The 18,677-nt window shown below is 43.0% G+C and overlaps 1 protein-coding gene across 2 annotated transcripts in view; it reads left to right on the plus strand.

The window, feature by feature from the left end:
* The first annotated feature begins 10,217 nt into the window (after positions 1-10,217).
* tmem121ab (transmembrane protein 121Ab) overlaps positions 10,218-18,677 on the plus strand; it is a 56,833-nt gene continuing 48,373 nt past the window's right edge. The window contains exon 1 of one of the 2 annotated variants that reach the window (XM_028953174.1): positions 10,218-10,348. The gene's annotated coding sequence lies outside the window, so the exon portion shown is untranslated. The remainder of the gene's footprint in view (positions 10,349-18,677) is intronic. The other variant, XM_028953176.1, reaches the window with a different exon arrangement.

Below are 18,677 nucleotides of genomic sequence, written 5' to 3' on the forward strand. Positions count from 1 at the left end.
CTAATATGTATATATTGTATGTCTTTGTAGGTGGCTAAAATACACGTTGCTGCTGACCGCCGTCTACTGTGTGCGATACTGTACATTGACTAATGTTATGTATAAGTACCTCATCCTACCAGGTTTAAAAAAATCACATTAATAAGTGTACGAATTAAGGGAGTGAATTCGCAGTGGACAGATTACCAGTTTGCGACGTTAACAGCGAGTTTACAGCCTCACTGATTTAACTACACAGCAAAGAAAAGTTAACAAATAAGCGTTAGCATTCACTCAGAACTTACCGTTCTTTGTGCAACTTCAAATGTCGAACGTAGTTAGAAGTTGTTGCATCTCCATCTGTAATCTTCGACCCGCATGTTTTGCATACTGCTATTCATTTTTTGTTGACCACCTCGTAGTTTTTATATCCGAACTAAACTATCTTTGGTATCATTTTGTCTAACTGGCGCGTTATTTGAGAGTTCCACTGCATTGGTTGTCCTGTAATTTGATTGGACGGATGCTGTTGGCTCAAAACAACGTGGATCTAATTTGATTGGATGTCTTGCCGACAGCAAGAGACGCACATATACACAGACATTGAAAGATACAGAGCGTTCGGTAATAACGTTTTAATATTTGGGTTTTCTGGGAAACAGCAAGTCTTGTCAAGTCAAAAGGCTCAAGTCCAAGTGAAGTCACGAGTCAATGATGTTAAAGTCCAAGTCGAGTTGCAAGTCTCTTTACATTTTGTCAAGTTGAGTCTAAAGTCATCAAATTAATGACTCGAGTCTGACTCGAGTCCAAGTCATGTAACTCCTCTGGTGTCAACTGTAGGTCAAAGCCCATTGAAACATATTGTATGTGAGCAGAGGAATAACTGCCAAAAGACGCATACTTACTATATTTATTACATTTAAATTGAAATAGTGTTTGATATTTATGCTGATATTAGTGAAATATTTGCTGTGATCACTCAAAGAACAACTGATGGTAATTTATGCAGTCAATACTTGGTGGGGGCTTAAGAAGCAGCAGTCAACATACTAGCTGCAAACTCTTCACATTAAACAGTCTGCAGGGTCTTTAACTCAGAAAAATGACCAGATCAACTCCCACCAACTCTGTTGTAGCTTTGATGCTCAATAAATTAAGCCCACAAGCAAATCCTAGCTAAAAGAAAAAAAAAATTCCGGAGAGCAACCAGAGCTGATAACTGATTCAGTGTTATGCACAAAGAGTGTGAAAATATATACAGATACATAGAAAATTCTGAGAAAAATATGCTAGTGGAAAAAAAGGCTCTGCTCAAAGGAAGCATCTGAATTCATTTCACACACATTCAATTAAACCGAAGCAATTTACAGTGCAGTGAATGAAGTTCACTGCAACGGATGTCAGGTACAGGTCTTGAGGAACATCTTTGTATGATTCTGACATCCGCCTACACTGTACTCAGGAGTGTTCAGGCGTTCATGATGCACTTAGTTGCATAAAGGCGAGTTGAGTCAAACTACCTAAATGAAAGAGTTGGTATTAAAAGGAACTCAAGAAGAAGAAAAAAATGAATAAAGAGAAAGTAAAAGGTTGGGGGGCATCAGTTGTGATAATGAGGGAGGATAGTGCGCTGCAAATTCTGCTGTCAGGTCACTACAGAAAGCACAGAGCGTGATGTTCTGGAACCTTCTCAGCCTACACAGCCCTGAGTCATCCCTCTGGCCATGCCAGCCTGACCTGACCTCAGCACATATGGGCCACGGTCATCTGCAGCTCCAGGAGATAAACAGGTGCATGGCCAGTTCGGCTGCACTCAGGTTCAGAGGAGACGCACAGGAGGGCTCACTTGTATTCTTCTTCAGGATAAATCAGTTCACGCAGGATCTCTTGATATCACGATTGCAACAATTTACTGAATTCCAGCGAGCCCCGTGAATGCTGCGAGGCCTTGCAGTTTTATCCAATCAACACATCTTTTCTGCAAATTGAGTTTCACCAGTCACATCCACACAAAATACCTGCTTCATATCAAATGGCCACGGTTTCTGAAATCGCTGACCAAGTGAGTTCAACTGATTAAAAAACATCTGATGGTTTGTTGCACTGTGAAATGGATAAGTGTTAACATGTGTTGGACGGAACCTCAGATCGATTTTTTTTATTGACTCTGTGTGACACCCAGGGGCTGGCCTCACGCGGCTGCCGCTCATACGGTGGAGGCTCACTGGCAGGGCGATTAGGACCTGTTAAATACATAGAGCAGCCGCATGACGACGTGGCTGCATTGACGTGCTCACCTTGTGTTCATTTCTTTCCTGACAGTTGTCACACGCATTTTCTGTTCCCTTTTTCTGGCCTTCGTGCCTGGTTTGTTAATCTATTAATCTTTTTTTCCCATGATGTCCGGATCCTGCACTCATTTCCCCATTCAGTCCGTTGACGTGACATGCGACACAAGTTGGATTTCCTTTGAAATAATTATTTAAAAAATACATTCCAACCTCCTCTTTTCCAATTTCTTGAAATTCTGCAGAGTTTTATGCCCCTGTAAGAATGGACATCACGGGAGCCTGCTTTTGCCTTGCATAACAGATGTCTGCAGGGGGAGGTGTGACATTCCTGTGTCGACGGTTGTGGGTGAAGATTCGGCACCCCTGTTTTACATGCCTTTTGTCGTCGACGGTTGTGGGTGAAGATTCGGCACCCCTGTTTTACATGCCTTTTGTCTGACGGCAATGTGTGAAGTGTCAGCCGTCAGGACCGCCCACCCTCTTTGTCTTCCCCAAATGGGAGGCACCGGGGGCGTGACATCAGAAACATCAGGTTCTAATTGGTCAGTGACAACTTCCTGTAGGCCAGTGACAACTTCCTGTAATCCAGGGGTATAAAGGTCTGCTCACATGTGGAAAAGGGACTCTGAGCTTTCTTGTTCAGGGGTTTTTCCATCGGAAGCCAGAAGGCTTCTGAGTCTTTCTCTCCCCCTGTTTTTCTCTTCTCCCTCTTTACTCTTTCTTCTCATTTTTATTTTCTCTGTAACCTTGGTACCTTTTTACATTCAATATTCACATGTAACTACAATAGTGATTTACCGGTGTTCATTTTTAACCTCTATTGTGCCATGCCTCTTTCTGCCAGGTAACATCAAATTGGTGTGGTTGAATACAGTGCTTTGTGTGGAGGGAGAAAGAGTTTTTCTACACACTCTGTTCTTTCTCACACCACATGGTCTGTTTTACACCCCAAATTCCTCGGTAGACTGATCTTGTTCATTATCTTCTACAAGATGGTATGGTGCAGAAATGACAGCCTTTGGTTTCCAGGGGACCTGAATGTTGGGTAACATTGGCATAACTGCACTCTCCCTTTGATACAAATGCTATCAGAATGTTGAGGGACCCCAAAGATGTTTTAAAGACTGGTGAATTGAAGAGCTAGGTCTTGTGAGAAGTATTGGAGTGGGATATGTGAGTGTCAGGAACATGAAGCGGCTCACAAACATGTGGTTTTACTGTGAATTGAACAACTCACTAAGACAAAAAATGGATAAAAGACAAATGACAGAACAAGGACAGGACATGGCAAGGACACATTTATCCTAATGATAACAGCTGAAAACAATCAAGGTTCTCAGCCAATCGCGAGATAAGGCCAACATGAAATCCCAGTTCAGAGTACCATGAAAGGTCCAGATCGTGACACGGGAACCCAATAGTCCCTTGGCCCCTTATTGGAATAGACATACCCAAAATTAAACCGAGAATATTTCTGCAACTCCAATTTTGGAATAATGTCTCCACAACTGCATGGTAAGTTTAGTATAATTTTGGAACTCCTGAAATTACTCCATAGTGTAGTAATATGTCAACTGGGTCAGAGAAGGGCCAAGGGTCCACTGAGGTGCCACCGAGCAAAGAACCGTCCCCACACACTGCTCCCCGGGCGCTTGTCATGGCTGCTCACAGCATAGCACATGGTGACAGAACACATTTCGTTGTGTCACCATGTGCATTGCTGTGTATCACAATGAAAATTACTTCACTTTCACTGTGATGGGATAAATACTAATACACATTTCACTGTGTGCACTGCGTGCTGGGCTGTTGTGTCGTGTCATGTGTGACAACTAATCACTTCCACTTCACTTTCACAAGTGACTTGCAACAACCCTTTTTCAGTCATGAAGGAATACATTTAAAAGGCAGAGGAATTATATGGTCCAAGCTGACCATATAACCCAACAGGTAGAAGGGCAGTTAAGAATGTCACAGGCTATTGAGCTTGGGTCACAGGAGGCCTGGATGAAGTAGGATTTGCCAAAAGGGTGGTAGTAGCCTAGTGGGTAGCACACTCGCCTGTGAACCGGAAGACCCGTGTTCGAATCCCGCTAACTACCATTGTGTCCCTGAGCAAGACACTTAACCCTGAGTTGCTCCAGGGGGACTGTCCCTGTAACTTCTGATTGTAAGTCGCTCTGGATAAGGGCGGCTGATAAATGCTGTAAATGTAAATGTAAAAGGTAAGATCACCAGAACTGGCCAGAACTTGAGCACTTCCATATCTCGTTCCTGCTCCATTCAGTGTATGACACCCTTCCAACACTAATAAACCAAACACAAGTGAGGGTTAAGGGAGGACCAACTGTGCAAGATATGTGAAGAATGAGGAACAACAGTGCACATATTGGCCAGGTGTAAGACTGTTCTTAGCCAAGGAAAATACAGATGCCACCATGACATTGGCTGACATTGTGGTGCAGGAGAGGTGGAAGAAGTACCAAACCATCACGAGACGAGTACCATCTATTCAAGTGCAGGGGAGAGACCACAATCCTCCAAAAAATGGAATAGATGAACTATATCTACATTATTGTATCATGCTATTGCTAGAATCATTTTTTTTTTTTGAAGTACAGCACAGTGACACCTGGCACTTTCTGCAGTGTATGGATGTTTTTCACCCTATGGATGCCAGCATCCTGCAGTTCAAGATCATGAGCTATAGCTTTAAATGTAATCATAACTTCCGTACTAACATCCATACTAACTTTCGTACTAACTACTAGTAAAATCCCATAGACCAGGTTTTGAGGCCGGGATGGCTTTGCAATGTTTCTTTCTAATCAGCCTCACTACTAAAGCTGGTAGAAACCAGTCTTTTTATTTAAAAAATATGTTTCTTTAAAAATATGACCCTAACAAAAAAGAAGGATTCAGAGGACTGAGATTGGACTCACATGATTTGTTCTCTTCTGGCCAACTGTGGAGCTGTCCGTGGTGCTGAAAATACTGCTTTTTGGGGGGCTCATTTGTCCATTGATATTTTCTAAAACTAAAACTTTTCTGAAACCACAGACTTTAAAATTGACACTTTCAATCTCTAGCATGTCACCTCTTCCCTTGACTAGCCTTGCATTTTTGTTATCTCACAAAACTTTTCAACTAGCACATGCAGTACTTGATTTATTTAACTACTGAAGCTTGACTGTTGGTTTTGTTCCAAGATGTATTATATTTTAAGGGTTCTCTTTTTTCTCTTCAGCTGCCATGCTTAGAAGTCTTCACTATTAAATATGTAAGAAATAAGATGATCTGAACTGTATACCTGTGTTATCACTGAACGTTTACATTTACATTTATGGCATTTATCAGATGCCCTTATCCAGAGCGACTTACAATCATTAGTTACAGGGACAGTCCCACTGGAGCAACTTAGGGTTAAGTGTCTTGCTCAGGGACACAATGGTAGTAAGCGGGATTTGAACCTGGCTCTTCTGGTTCATAGGCGAGTGTGTTACCCACTAGACTATTAACACCCTTACTACTACCACCAAGTTTAGACAAAACCTCGAAAAACAAAAGTATAATATTTGAACTTCAAGAAGGACTAGTGATCTTTGACTACTCACTCAGTTTCACCATCTTTTAATCATTCTAGGAAGCTCTGACATGCAGATGCAGTACAGATGGTGACTGTCCTCACTTGATGGCCGAAGAATGCCAAGAAACACATGAGCACTTCTATGAATTTTGTTTGCAGAATTGCTGTGTTGAAGGGGTTCTTTTGCTAAAGCCTGTACACAACAATTACATTAATTATTCAGAGGGATTACGTGCAGTAATCCATTAAATTAAAGCATGACTCAAAAGGCAACTCAGAGATTAAAACCAATGAGCTCAATAAAAAATGTTTAAAATGAAATTAATTTATTCCACTTCCTGATTATTATTAAGTCTGTTATTTGTCTGTGTCTTTCTGGCATCTTTAATGGATTTATGTTTTGTATTTTCTTTGCAGACAGAGTTTCTGCATTAACTTTTAGCAAGACGATCCCAGCCAAAGCCACAACTGGAGCTGCTCTAATAAAACCTGTGCCAGCAACCCTTTTATCACATTACAACACACACCCTCACACATAAACACACACACACACAGCCATCAAGCAAAAAGTTGGCTGGTCCTCTTTTTCCTTATTTTTTTTCTGCATTAATTTTTTTTTTTGGTGACACATTCTTCTTCAACGACACTTAATTTGCAATCTTACCTTCAATAAGACATATATTTCCACTGCCACTCTGTTGCATTTAGGCAAGAGAACAACAGAGTGCCAACACTGATAACAGATGACATAGAAATGGATAATGAGTAGAATTAAAATGGAATAAACTGTAATATGTGAACCTTGCCTCTCTAAACGTGAGATGCTGAAAACAAGATTTAGCTGCACAGGAAGCCCATATGCCATTGGGAAAACAATATTCTGCAGGTGCCAAACTATTTAACCATATTTTTCAGTCAATTATACTTGTCAATTAGGATGCTGTCAACACTGGAGTTCGTGTACACACTTGCAGACATGGTGGAAGCGGGATTATAAAGTACAGGCCGAATGTTTGGACACACCTTCTCATTCAATGTGTTTCTTTATTTTCACCGAAGGCATCCAAACTATGAATGAATACATTCACCTTTTTTTGTTAAGTACATAACTCCACATGTGTTCATTCATAGTTTTGATGCCTTCAGTGAGAATCTACCAATGTAAATGGCCATGAAAATAAAGAAAACTTTTGGCCTGTACCGTACATGAAGGCTTAGGGGGAGATGGGGACGTGGACTGGAGCGAAGGCGCTTGGCACGCTGGAGCAACACAGCAGGTGAGTGAGACTGGGGGCTGGAGGTGAGACATGCCTGGAGTCGTGGGCAGTGAGGAAGCACAGGGAGGAAGGTTTGGGATTACCGTGGTAGGGGAAAACAGGAATACGGCTGGCACAACAGGACACACAGCGACGGCAGCAACAGGCGCTCCTTCAGGTCAGCTCCACCATCTCCGAGCTCACGGCCCAGGTCCAGTCACTGTGCTCTCACCCTGTTAGCCCTGCAGTCGCTCCTGTTCAAGCCCATTGAGACATACTGTATGTGATTTTGGGCTATATAAGAAATAAATGTTGTTGTTGTTGTTGTTCTCGCTCGATCCGGAGCCGAGCCCCGCCCCCACTCTCTCCAGCCTAGCGCTGCCCACCCCGTATGACAGGAACACCTCTGGTTGCCGCAATGCCACCTCTTGCTCCACCTCCAAGAGACAGGGCGTGCTTTAGAATAGGTCACCCCCCCTTGTGGAACAACGCGACCCTGTTTGTCCGTCAGCACCTTCCTGGACCGCCTCCAGACTGTTTTCCAAGGAGAGGCGTCACTGCGACACATGTCGTTGTGTCTGGGGAATTGGGCGTAGCTGACTACGCCATTAAATTCCGTACCCAGGCGAATGACAGCAAGTGGCCTGCGGGAGGCGGTAAAGGATGAAATGGTTAACTGGAATTGGGAAGCAATGCTGGACAGTATCGCAACCTCCATAGACCGGCGTCTCACTGAATGCAGCCAGGAACAGCACAACCCTCTCCATCGAACCCCCCCCATGGTTCCCATGTTGTGTTTTTGTTGCGGCTGCCACAACCACGTCAGCATCGGCTGCCTTAATTGTCGACCTTAATTGGTGCCGGCGGAAAAAAAACACCCACTCACCTTGGTCCTGGTGAGCGCTGAACAACTGGTGGGTGCCACAATATTCTCCAAGCTTGACCTCAGGAATGCCTTGTTCGCATACGGAGTGGAAAACCGGCTTTATAACCCTGTCAGGACACGTATAGTCATAGTCATATGACTTTTCTTCTTAAAAAAAAGTTTTTTCTTTTTTTGTACTGGTACCATTGACTTTTCTCATCTATAAAGCAGGAATATGCACCGAAACTTTACCTTTTTAGTCATTTTGTTTATTGCTCCCTTTGATTCTGTTAGCTTGGAAGAGCCATCTGTAGGACTGTAGGTGTCGGCAGGACTCGCGTCTACAGCACTGTGCGTAATGACTTAGCTTTGGCTCTCCATTTCAATAAGCGCTCCACAAAACACCCACAGTCCTTTGATGATGTGCAGAGGGCTAGTTAGAGCAAAGTGCCAGTGAAGTGGAACTAAAGCTTTCGCCCTGATACTGACGGATGGTCAAGAGGGGACGCAGCTGCCAAAGAGGGACTTCAGGGCCACAGATGTCTGAGGATCGCCTTGAACAGGACCAGAGGGAAGCCATTTTGAGGTCAAAAGCATGCAAATTTTAGCAGCTATAATCACACGGCAGGAGGAGAATTCCGTTGTCCTGATTGTTTTTTGAGTTAGAATTGAGCATTAATGTAGTGCAAAGGATTTATGTGAAGCAGGATGTCCAGAACCTGAACAATTCCTCATTCAGATGATTCTGACTAACACTTCTCCGTCCAAGCTGTAACCTCTCACTTGACGCAAAGACTAGATTACAACTAAAATGAACACAAATTTCGTTTCGCACAAATTGCAGTAGTTTGTAGATGGTACCTTCTTTGTTAAGAGCTAGGGGGTTTTCTGTCTTAATCATTTTGTAAATGAATGGATATGATGCAGTCTAATGTATAAAGTGACCCGTTCTCCAGAGGCCGAGGCTGTTTTCTGCTTTGCCTGCTCGGTTACATATTTAACATGTTCGTAGTGCAATACAAGGAAAATTTTATTGTGTGTCATATGTTGTGTCTATTGTAATAAGTGTTATACATGAGCTGCTCCACTGTGCCCTCTAAATTGCCCCTCAGGGACGAATAAAGTTCCTTGAAATTGAAATCATGACACAAACATTACAGCGCCTGCTGTATTGCTGTGTTTTATAACATCTCCAAGGCTCATCTTCCTGCCTAGCGGCATCCTGCTTCCTCCATGATACTGACCTGTATTTGTGGGTTTAGCAAAGTGATTGATGGGTTACGCGTGGAAGCTCATACCCGTATGACATCTGCTGAAGGATACCCACATTGCCCAACTGCTGAGTTCCCCAGCACTTCTTACATAAGAAGGCTTACATGTGTCGAAATATTTATCATAGAAAAACACAAAAAGTGTTTTCTATGGGGGGGGCATTGGCCTACAAAAAAAATCCCTCCCCATCCCCCCGAAATAGAAATGAAGCAGAGATGCTGCAGTGGCGACCAATGGGAATAGCCTTAATATTTAAAACTATTTTAAAATTCCCTTTGCCTGAACAAGGTGACCTGAACGAACACGGCTCGTATTGATTGGCTGGCAGAATTGTGCTGCGGTGTAAAGGGTCAAAACTGTGAATGAAAACCAAATGAACAGCACGTGTGCATAAAGGCACAGGAACATTTAATATATGCCCTTTATGCCCAACTCACATGGCATACACTGGTATCATTTATCTTAAATTTAATGTAATCCTAAAACTGAAGAAAAAATTGTATTAAATGTAACTGTAACCATAATGCAAATATTTTATTTCAACTAACTGTTTTCTTTTTTTAGTGGGCAGTATTTGGTTCAAAAGAAAAAGAAAGAGTGAAAATGTCTTTTTTTTTTTTTTTTTTTTTACTTCGTGAGTTCTGCTGGTCGCTGAAACAGAAAACCAAAAAAAAAAAGTGCAACCTGAGCACCTGATAGTATACTGTTAACGTGCATAATTCGACAGGGAGGGAGAGAGAGACAGAGAGAGAGAGCGAGAGAGAGAGGGGGAGGAAATAGGAACGAGGGGAGCAATTAGACGGATAGAACCGGGCCGCCGCGTGAAGCTGCTGCACCGTTATTCCTCTCCGGACGATCGGCTGAAGCTTCGGCTTCTAAACCAGCCCAGCCGGGTTTTTACCTCTTTTTTTTTTAATCCCCGTCAGAATTCACGTCGAGGGACCCGAACTTGTGCAGTTTTTTTTTTTTTTTTTTTTGATCCCGCCTCGCTGTCCAGAGATCCTGCACCGCATCCGGTGGATTAATTCAGCGCAGCATCAGCACCACCACCACCAGCAGCAGCAGCAGCAGCCCTTCCAGGGATCTGCCGGATCAGGAGGTAGGAGAGCCGGAAGGTTTTCTCCAGAAGCGCGCCGCTGTCTTACTTCATGAAAAGTGTCGGTTTTAACGCGCCTGCAGAGTTGGAGGAATTCAGGAAGCTCTGATCTTCGTTCTAATGATACCTCAAAATCGTCGGTGCACATTACAAACGCACGATCCGTATTCGTATCTGGAGTTTATACATCTAATATTTGATGACGTTGTGTGGTTTATTATACGGCAGCCGCACTTTTAGCCTATTAAAATGGGATTAGTGCCACGTGTTTTCTTTCTTCCTGAATTTCGACATTTTTTGACACGCATCCGGGACATGGTGGGTTGCACGCAGCAGCCGCGTATTACGCTTTCTTGAAATGTTCGTTTGTCGGTAACGCCACCCGAGGGCATGTCGCCGCGACACCTGTAATGAGGGCCGGCGAAGTCGCCTGTTGGCGACGCCGAAAGCCGTGTTGCCACGTCCGCTTTTATTACGAGCTGTGAATGTCCGATCTGCCGTGCCTGCCCGGCCGGCTTGCGCATGCGCGGCGTCCAGTGTCGCTGCCAAACGATGCGAATAATGTGCACCTATTGTAGATCCCTATCAAACCCGTGACCATAGGGGTTTATTTGAATTAATTTGAACAAAGATCGAACATAATATCGTTTTTCATAATTATGTACCTTTACTTAACTTTTTATACCTGGCAACCTGGCAAGCTGCATTTCCTATGTTTCCACTATATAGTTAAACATCATGTCATCCTGGAAGTATGCTTTAATATGTTTTATAATGTATGTGGCAATGTACATTGGTAGTGGCAGGACGCACATATCACGCCCTCAGAAACTACTACTGCAACACAGTCAAAAATGTCCCTTTGTCATCCAACGCCACTTGATGAATGTAGATTTTAGTCACTGGTGAGGTTTCAGCTCTCGTACATGTAAGGCCCTGAATCCTTTAAAGCACCGGGGTATTCCATATATTCACCCTGGTCTTCTTCTTTTCAAACGGCCCTTTTCACTTGTGTCCCTCACGTTTCTGGCTACCGTGCACATGGGCTAAAGTGAACCCCGCCTTCCCCTCCACGCACAGCAGGTTTGGCAGGGTGCTCCCGCTCCCGTGCCCGGCGAGAGAAATGCGCCTCCGCTCGTCAATTTAAGCCGCCATTTATTCTGAGTAAGCAACGCGTGTCCACTCAGCAGAGGCCTTCCCACCCCCACCCCACCACGCTGGCGCACGTTCCGAGCGAGACATCACTTTTTTTTGCCGGCACGGGTTCCCCCACAAAAAAATTTGCGTTGTTTATTTATTTATTTACCAAGGACCTGGCAAAATGTACCGACCTCGCATGGCCTGACCTTTCCTATAAAATATATAAAGTGGCACCGACTGAAAATACCAGCGAAAGCAAAACCATCCAGATATTTGTTGGCACTACAGTGGCCAAAGCAAGGGAGTTTTCTATTTAATATCCTTACTGGGTAAAAAAAATAAACTGTCTATTATATTCAAATCCCTCAAAGTGGGATTTTTGTCCCGTTTTCCCAAGACTCGCTTTCTGAGCAGTTTTCTGAGCCCTTCCCCTCACAGGTCGCCTGCATCTCACGTGGGCTGCCAGTTGCCTTTTTTAAATTCTGAAAGGCCTTCTGCAATTCATTGTTCCTTCTGTCAGGTTTCACACACATGAAATATTTTGCGTCTTCAACGTGTAATTAAAATTGGCCGGTGATGATGCCACTTCTCTGCATCTTCCCAGTAGTGAGATGTGTGAGTGATCCTCAGGAAAGAAGACTCACCATGATGAAAGATCTCGCATCACAGCTTTAAATGAAGTCAATGCAACAGTCTGTTTTCCATTCCCCTGCTGGAGCCTTTTGGACACGTGCAACGTTCCCCCTTTACCCTGTTTGAATCGAGGCCAAATGTGAATTTTTCTTTTTCACGGTCAATTGACAGTGTGGTAAAAAGGGTTTGGGTGAAAATGTGTGTACGTGGTCCCCCAACAGTGGAAACTGTGGCATGACTTGAAAATGAAATCTATCCAACAGAAGGGACCTGGAGTGGGCGGAAGTGTACGAGTGAATGCATTAGCGTAAGAGGGGATTGTTTTCACTCTGTCCACAGCCATTCAACACAGTATTTGTAGGTAAGGAGCCATGTGGTAGTGATGGGATGTAACAAAACACAAAATCATATACACACACTACAATAGACACAGATTTCCCAGCTTGTCTATGAGTCCAGTTTGATTGGGTGAGTTGCATGGCCTCCTTTGAAAGATCACTGGTTGGATGTCTGTTTTCTGAAGACTGTGTAATGCAGTGGAAATTATTTTAAAATTAGATTTTAAAATCCTGAAAAAATTGCAAATTCGAAAAAACTGGGGGCATGTTTGAGAAGAAGCTGAAACCACGTCAGTTACAGATACGGGCTGAAAAAAAGGATCGTCCATCTTGGAGGCTTGCTTTTCTTGTAAAGCATCTTATACGGTATGTTTGAATCACCAAACAACAAAATGTGGTCCTGGACCCTTTCGGAATGCTAACTTGCAAAAATGACACAATGGTCAATATTTTACATTTACATTTACAGCATTTATCAGACGTCATTATCCAGAGCGTCTTACAATCAGTAGTTACAGAGACAGTCCCCTGCTGGGGATACTCAGGGTTAAGTGTCTTGCTCAGGGACACGATGGTAGTAAGTGGGGTTTGAACTTGGGTCTTCTGGTTCATAGGCGAGTGTGTCACCCACTAGGCTACTACCACCCGTTTTCTTCCATTTCCCAAGCTAGCATTATGTATTACTGACCAGCCAAAAATGAGGCTATCAATAATTAACTAAACATATTTGATCCTTTGACCAGATAATTTAATTTCTTGGTATAGCCACAGATTACAGTGGCAGCCTGGTGCACACTGTACCAAAACTTTGTTTATTGGGGAAGGAAAAATCCAACTGCATGACAGAGGCATAGCTAGCTGGCAAAATGTCATGATTCATACACCAAAAAGTCCAAATTCGGGCAATGAAACGAGCACATTCTCTCATCTACTTACATTTCATCAATATTCTAGACATTCATTGGCCCGATAGTCAATTGTGATTAACCCATCGTTGGCAAAAAGCGCTGTATGCCAAATATAAATGTATGTGGAAGCAGGTGCCAGGAAGGTCACCATGTCACCGCCTCGCCACCACTTTACATTAGCGTCAGGACTGGAGTGACCTTTAACAGGTTTCAACGTGGCTGAATTTAGTACATGATAGGCACTAGAGCACACACTACACACACACAACCACGGATTCAGACGCAGCAAGGTGGGGGGTGGGCACAGAAAGGTGCAAATGTGCAGCGTTCAGGAAAAGGTCAGCCACTGAGCAGTAGGAGGGTGTCACAAACCCAATTTGCCCGCTGGTTAGGTGCTTTTTCCCCCCCATCACTTTGCCTTTTTTTAAAGACAGTAATTGCGCTTTTATAGTGCAGATACATCATTTGTGCTCTGTTTGAAACGTGCACAGCAGGGTAACCGGCCTGTCTCCCCGCAGTTTCATTCCCTCACATTTATTGGCTCTGCGGAAATAGTTAAGCGGCGGTAAACTGGGGATGATGTGGTTTCAGTGTTCGCTTTTGGATGAGATTAATTTCTTACGCAGTGTTTCTTTTCTTCAATTTTGTCTGGTCTTCAATTGTTTTTTTGCAGTGAGCTGACAAAACTGCAGCCTTGGAGGATTCAGTGCTGGATTTTCCTCTGTTCATCAAATCGGAATTCTTTTGGGAGTGGCAAACAGAAAGCCTTGGTTTTTGAGACTAGCTTACAAAATGCCATTAAATAATAATAAAACAAAAATGTCCCGGTTAGTTTAAAGAAATACGGTAGAACTGATGGCAGCAAGAACCATGTCTCTTGTGCTATTCCAGTTTGCATAGAGACAAGAACACGAGAAAAGCATGGATGCATGAGTGGAGAAATGAATTTGCAAATCAATGCAAAATGATGGTGAGTGATCAGTTTACACAGTGTCTCCACTAGTATCAGCAAAACATCCATCTCAGCAGCAGTAGTTATCAGTAGTTTCTGAGGGCCTAATCATTTATACTGGAAAAAGGATATTTTCTACATAACAGCAGAATGTTAGATTCAGTCGTTCACCAGTTACAATTCTTTATTAAAAGTTCTTAGAAATCTACCAATCTATGTAATATAATCTGGTCCTGGAGTTAGGATGACATAGATCACATTTGTGATGTCTGCTGATGTTGCCATGAACAAGTGGCATTTAAGATAAGAAATTGAAAGCAAATGCGTAAGCCAACATGCCTCGTGCGCTGCTTGTATTATGTACTTTTTAAAAAAATATATTTTTAATTTTTACAGATTTAGATGATGCTAGTCACTTATATTCACTAATCGCAGGTTCAGCCTCCGCTTGAGCAACTGAGAGTAATGGGTCTTGCTCATGGACACTAGTGGGACTTGATGGGTCAGCCGGTTGACAACTGCTAACACCACCCCGTGTGAACCACTCCAGCGGCGACCATCCATCCGTTCATCCATTTTTCAAAAATCCTTGTTTGGTTTAGGATTGCCAGGGGGTTTGGAGCCTGTCCCAGCATGCTAGAGGCACAGACAGAAACAACCCGTGGGCTGAGCTCCAGTCCATGGCAGGAGGAGCAGCGTTAACCAGCGGTAATGAGCTTCCAAAAGTTACCTAATTAAAATTATTATCGGTACTACTGAAATCATTTGCTTCTCTGAAATTGAACGCAAATTGTGTATTTGTTTTGCCAAAGTAGGCATGACGATAACAAAATGAAAGGATGATTAAATTGCCCAGAATCCATTTCAAGGCTGCAGAATAACCTGAACTGAGTTACTTTACCCTCCACTCAGTTCCCAGCAACTGTTCTCTGCAGTCAAAAGCACAATTAACTTAACTGCATCTATAACTGCTGTGCTTCACTTTCCTTAATGGTTTAAATGATAAAAAAAACAACACAATCATTATGTTGTCACGTGGGATTTACTCGCGTTCAGGCCGAGGCCTGCACTCTGAAAATGGCAACGCAACTGTCTGCATTCATTTAAAACCTTCTGCTGGGATCATTTATGTGCCTGGCTTTTATTATTAACTCCACATATCGCTACTTAAGTCATCTTATATGTTCACACGTTTCCCACGATGCCTTTTTCCACTTTGCATATCCAATTTGCATGCTTTACTGCCTTTTCTCTTGCTCTTATCCGTCCATCTCCCGTTCTCTCAAAATAGCGTGCGTCTCAGCACCGGATCCCAACCCCTGACATAATGGCCTCCGTTTCAATCAATAGCCAACCAGCATGTGTAATCAATATGGCCTGCAATGTATAACAATGTGGCTGAGGTTTGGAGGGAAAGTGTAGGAAATCGGGAAAAACGGGAAGAAGGTCACTTTTCATCTCTTTTTTTTTTTTTGCTTCCTGTGCGGCGTAAGGTCACATTTGAATATGAATCAGGCGTTGCGCTGCGTATTTCCTCATGCGGTGCAGATTTCCTCTGCTGAAAACAGTCTCAGACAAAGAGCCGTTGCCACGGGGATGAGCGAAATAATGGAGACGCTAAGCGATTTACACTTTATTGGGCCCATACAGCTTGCTGATACACTCTACTTGTGTTCAGTTGCAGGCTATACACACTTTATCAGTCATATAACTCATACAATTTCCCATTCATATCATATCACAGACTAATAGTACTATTTTACTGTGCCAATTCATGATTCATTTATTCACATTTTTTCTTTTATTTCTTTTTCTGAATTCTTTTGCACTGTTAAGTCCTCTGGAAATGAATAGCTCTGTATTGATTAAGAATTAGTTTCCCTCAGTAGCAAGAGCTCATTAAGAGCTTTCATTTGATATCTACATCTCCATTTCACCCACACCTTTGGCTCTCACCACTCAATATTACTGATGTGAGGGACCAATCCAGTAGTAAGTGTCTGTGCCTGAGCAAAATGTCAAGTGGTTTTTATATTCTATATACATTATGAATGTCTGAGTCACCTTGTACATAGAATTACCTTTTAGGAGGAAACAATACTTCTGTCCCTCTTCACCATCAGAGAAGCCTCAACTTTAAAGGAATTAAGATGGAGGACCACTATAAATGTTTCTCTTAATTTCCACCGGGCTATTGGATCATTATTCTGAGAGGGAAATCCTTCAGAGCTTAGACAGATGAGGGAGAAGGAATTGAAATCTGCTTTCTACCGTGAAGAACTTCCCCGGCTGATTGATGATGTGCAGGGTGTTTGACTGTATGCATAGTTTTCACGATCTGAGTGTTAAATCTGTGTGTGTAAGTGTGTGCTGAGCTTTCAGACTATAGGGAAGGCCCCAAGAAAGCAATATCTGAAGCACAAGGTTGAATCTGGACAGATCGTTTGGTCTTTTATTTATTGCGTACTGTGATGGAAAGTAATAAACTGGCCGGTTGCCTCTGCCCACTGCTGATCCACCTCCATCTTTAATATTTGGGATCTGGCAGCAGGGTTTGAAAGGTTCCTGCTGCTTTCTCCAAAAATAACAGCTCAAATTTGGACTCATCATTCAATATTACACTTCACCTCCTGCACAAATCACTGTGAAACAATTAATTCATTTAATCCTAGGACTGAACAATATATCTAAAACCACCATTTCTCATATAAAAATAGGTCTCAGTACATGAATTATTACTCCACTCTTTACACGGTTACTTTGCTTACATCCTTCTTTATAGAAAATGATATTCTATTGTATGACTAGCAGACTCCTGTCATACACCCAAGATGTACCAAGCAAGAAAAATTGAGGAATGCCGAGACCTTAATCTTGTATAATCAACTTAAATGACTCAGAGATTGTCATGATCCGGTCCGGAAGGGGTTGCTCCAGTCTGGGATACGGACGGGAGTTTCACGTTTGTCATGTGTAATGTTCCCTAATCGTTTTCTCCTGTGTCTAATGTATAAAGCTGCCCTGTTCGTTTCTGTTCGCCGTTGGGTCTTTGTTATGTTACATGTTCACCAGTTGCCGGCTGTCTCCCCTGTCCTGTTTATCACATGTTAAACCCCTTCTTCATAATCTCTTCTCGTCATCTCCGTTCACCCGGCTCGCCATGTCAGATGGTTGTCACAAGTACGCAATTTTCTCAGTTATCCATCACAATCCCAGTATTAATGCCATTAGATGCACCTTCAGGACTTATAAACAATGGACCACAAAACTATCAAATGTATTTAATTCTTGTAGGTTTTTGGCTTTAAATTCTTTACCTTGGACTATAATATTATACTAACATGAGTGTTTGGTACTGTTATAGCCCTAATTTAATTTGCCAATTTAATGTGTGTTAGCGTGAATGTTGTTGAAGTCCTGAATTGTCTGAACTGCCATGTGAAGGTTACTACGGAAGTCTTTGTATGAAAAATAGTGTCACAATTAATTGTCAAATCACCACAGGTCCAGCTCCCCTGTTGGCCAGCTGCAGTACAGTTTTGAGCATTTACATTTACAGCATTTACCAGACGCCCTTATCCTGAGTGACTTAAAGTCAGTAGTTACAGGGACAGTCCCCCCCTGGAGACACTTAGGGATTGCTCAGGGACACAATGGTAGTAAGTGGGATTTGAACCTGGGTCTTCTGGTTCATAGGCAAGTGTGTTACCCACTAGGCTACTACCACCCTGTCCGTATCTGGTTTTACTGGGAGGGGCCAGCTGGGTCCAGTATGATTATTGCATTGGCAAAACTAGTAACAATCTTCCACTTGAATTTTGCTGCCACTTCTTATAAAAAGACGGGCAAGGCATTGTGTCTGGCAATAAAACACACATTAGTCTCCTAACTGCAGTGTAGGTGCATACACCCTGGGTGTTTGCCAAAATGACAATGTAGAATGCAAACATGGGTTGGAAGTCTTTATTTTTCGCAACATAAGCACTTTTGTGTTCTCATTTTTAGTCAAATTTGGTCCCCATTTAAGCGCACACGGGAAAAGAGCCCCAAAGGTATTGTCACGGGCATCATTTTCCTGCCATGATGGCACACTGAATACTCGTAATAGCCGGGGCAGCGGCGGCAGTGAAATATTGGAGACCTTGCAGCCCTCCAGGCATGTGGTTATCAGAGAAAGTCCACTGAAGGGAAATCAATCAGATCAAGTGGTGTGCAGGCTCAGTATAGCGTCCTCTTGTAGCGGAGCTTCCCTTACTCTTGCTCTCCTCTCTCCCTCTGCCCGTCTCTCCATCTTGGAAGTTATCCTTGTGTGGTCGTCTGAAAACAGCAGTCCATGTCAGACTGGAATCAACGGGACGTCC

The sequence above is a fragment of the Denticeps clupeoides genome, chromosome 14 (assembly GCF_900700375.1).
Source record: "Denticeps clupeoides chromosome 14, fDenClu1.1, whole genome shotgun sequence".
NCBI classification, from domain to species: Eukaryota; Metazoa; Chordata; class Actinopteri; order Clupeiformes; family Denticipitidae; genus Denticeps; species Denticeps clupeoides.